Source organism: Lucilia cuprina, chromosome 5 (genome assembly GCF_022045245.1).
Source record: "Lucilia cuprina isolate Lc7/37 chromosome 5, ASM2204524v1, whole genome shotgun sequence".
Classification (NCBI taxonomy): domain Eukaryota; kingdom Metazoa; phylum Arthropoda; class Insecta; order Diptera; family Calliphoridae; genus Lucilia; species Lucilia cuprina.
In genome coordinates this window covers 64146295-64148220 of record NC_060953.1, presented here as the reverse complement: position 1 = coordinate 64148220, position 1926 = coordinate 64146295, and the positions used below count along the sequence as shown (strand labels likewise).

Genomic DNA, 1926 nt, shown 5'->3' with positions numbered 1-1926 from the left:
AGTAAGTTAGTAAGTTAGTAAGTTAGTAAGTTAGTAAGTTAGTAAGTTAGTAAGTTAGTAAGTTAGTAAGTTAGTAAGTTAGTAAGTTAGTAAGTTAGTAAGTTAGTAGGTTAGTAATTTAGTATATTAGTTAGTCAGTTACTTATTTAGTTAGTTAGTTAGTTAGTTAGTTAGTTAGTTAGTTAGTTAGTTAGTTAGTTAGTTAGTTAGTTAGTTAGTTAGTTAGTTAGTTAGTTAGTTAGTTAGTTATTTAGTTAGTTAGTTAGTTAGTTAGTTAGTTAGTTAGTTAGTTAGTTAGTTAGTTAGTTAGTTAGTTAGTTAGTTAGTTAGTTAGTTAGTTAGTTAGTTAGTTAGTTAGTTATTTAGTTAGTTAGTTAGTTAGTCGAATTTGATGTTTTTACATCAAATTCGAATATGTACACCTAAGCTCCTATTGTGAGCTATTGTGAGCCCCTTAACAATAAAGAAAAATGTTTCGTCACCAGAATGAAATTGTTACATTAATGGTACAAAAAACATTTTGTTAGTTTTTCTGGAAGCAACTTTGTTAAAAACTTGATCAGATCGACAGCAACTTTTTAGTTAGAAATATTATTTCATACGATCTTAAACATAAAAAATATTAAATATTATTATATTATTTCATACGATCTTAAACATTTGCTTATAATTTCAGAAGTTAAATTATGACACTCAATCGCCTGTTAAAAGGCTTAAAATATAATTCTCCTTTTTTAACACTATATCATCTAGAATTAAATTAACACCATGCACATAATAGTTATTAAATAATAAAAATGCAATAAAGAAAAATATTAAAACAAGAATTTAAAATTCCTTAGCTTCACTGAGGCCTAAGGCTTAAAAAAAGTATTTAGCAATATATTAAGCCTTTAAAGGACAAAGGCTTCCGCATTGTTTGAACTCAACTCGTTTCAGGGTGACAACGAAATAATTTATATACAACAATCTTAGTACGCCTTTAAAACTTTAAGCCTAAAAGGGCTGCAACTTGCAAAGGTGCAAAATTACTTTGAAGGACACGAAGTGTAAAAAAGTCCATAAAATGCAGTTATTTTTAGATCTCATCATAAAATCAGAGTTACATATTTTTTTTACTTTTTACATTTATTTTATTTAATTACCCAAAGAGTGGAATTTACGAATCCGGTTTGACCGCAAATATGTTAAAAAATTCATTGTTTATAAAAAGGGTGTTGTACACAATGAATTGCTAAAGTTTGGAACAATGAAGGTTTTAGTTTTTTTGTATCGAACCAAAAAACATGTTAACAGCACGAGATATATGTAGAAATTTTTATTATAAAGTTGATTTGTTTTTTTTTCGTATTGGTTTGGAAAGGTCATTTTGCTCATATATTAAAAACAGTAAAACTGCCATTAAATAATGGCCTAAAGGTATTTTGGTGTTTTTTTTGCCATTTTTAGCTCATGTTTTAGTAGATATAAAAAATTATTTATGTATTTTTTAAATTTTTTTCCAGTAATTTTTCAATCCGTTATATGATTGTAAACATCATCCAGCCCTTGATTGTCATTACGTATAAAATTGCGTGTGTTTTATAGCCTGTAATTCAGTTGACAAAAGTTCATGTATGCCTATGAACTTGTTAGTGCTTTTGTAACGTTTGCAGTTTAGATCAAAGAATTTTTAACGAACAGACCATATCCCCGTCTTTAGTTTACACTATAGTTCAGTTCAGTCGATTGTCCATAATATAGTCCAAACTATAGTCTAGTATATAGTCCAGACTATAGTCCAGTCTATAGTCAAGTCTATAGTCTAGTCTTTAGTCCAGTCTATAGTCTACTCTATAGTCTAGTCTATAGTCTAGTCTATAGTCTAGTCTATAGTCTAGTCTATAGTCTAGTCTATAGTCTAGTCTATAGTCTAGTCTATAGTCT

The 1926-nt window shown here is 27.9% G+C and overlaps 1 protein-coding gene across 1 annotated transcript in view; it reads right to left on the bottom strand.

The window, feature by feature from the left end:
• LOC111683125 (uncharacterized protein DDB_G0283357) overlaps positions 1-1926 on the bottom strand; it is a 53014-nt gene that overhangs the window by 36752 nt on the left and 14336 nt on the right. The gene's annotated exons all lie outside the window — the stretch shown is intronic.